The sequence below is a fragment of the Lottia gigantea genome (assembly GCF_000327385.1).
Source record: "Lottia gigantea unplaced genomic scaffold LOTGIsca_48, whole genome shotgun sequence".
NCBI lineage: Eukaryota > Metazoa > Mollusca > Gastropoda > Lottiidae > Lottia > Lottia gigantea.
Window position 1 is genome coordinate 757,506 of NW_008709663.1, and position 1,076 is coordinate 758,581.

General features: G+C 24.3%; 1 protein-coding gene across 1 annotated transcript in view; it reads left to right on the plus strand.

Annotated features, from left to right (window-relative positions):
* Positions 1-1,076, plus strand: part of LOTGIDRAFT_234225 (hypothetical protein) — a gene marked incomplete at its 3' end in the record, with an annotated part of 4,357 nt that overhangs the window by 1,489 nt on the left and 1,792 nt on the right. The gene's annotated exons all lie outside the window — the stretch shown is intronic.

Consider the following 1,076-nt stretch of genomic DNA (forward strand, 5'->3'; position numbering starts at 1 on the left):
GTAAAAAACCAAAATGGTAATATGGATAATGGTAAAAAAAACAAGGTAATATGGATAATGGTAAAAAAAACCAAAATGGTAATATGGATAATGGTAAAAAACCAAAATGGTAATATGGATAATGGTAAAAAAAACAAGGTAATATGGATAATGGTAAAAAAAAAAAAAAATGGTAATACAGATAATGGTAAAAAACCAAAATGGTAATATGAATAATGGTAAAAAAAACAAAATGGTAATATGGATAATGGTAAAAAACCAAAATGGTAATATGAATAATGGTAAAAATAAAAAAAAGTAACATGGATAATGGTAAAAAAAACAAAATGGTAATATGAATAATGGTAAAAATAAAAAAAAGTAACATGGATAATGGTAAAAAAAACAAAATGGTAATATGGATAATGTTAAAAATAAAAAAAAGTAACATGGATAATGGTAAAAAAACCAAAATGGTAATATGAATAATGTTAAAAATAAAAAAAAGTAACATGGATAATGGTAAAAAAACCAAAATGGTAATATGAATAATGTTAAAAATAAAAAAAAAGTAACATGGATAATGGTAAAAAACCAAAATGGCAATATAGAAATACCACTGTTAAAATAGTGCTCTATACATCAATTGTAGAGCAATATAGAAATAACACTGTTAAAATAGTGCTCTATACATCAATTGTAGAGTGATATAGAAATACCACTGTTATAATAGTGCTCAATACATCAATTGTAGAGCGATATAGAAATACCACTGTTAAAATAGTGCTCTATACATCAATTGTAGAGTGATATAGAAATATCACTGTTAAAATAGTGCTCAATACAACAATTGTAAAGTGATATAGAAATACCACTGTTAAAATAGTGCTCAATACATCAATTGTAGAGTGATATAGAAATATCACTGTTAAAATAGTGCTCAATACATCAATTGTAGAGTAATATAGATATATCACTGTTAAAATAGTACTCAATACATCAATTGTAGAGTGATATAGATATATCACTGTTAAAATAGTGCTCGATACATCAATTGTAGAGTGATATAGATACATCAATTGTAGAGTAATATAGAT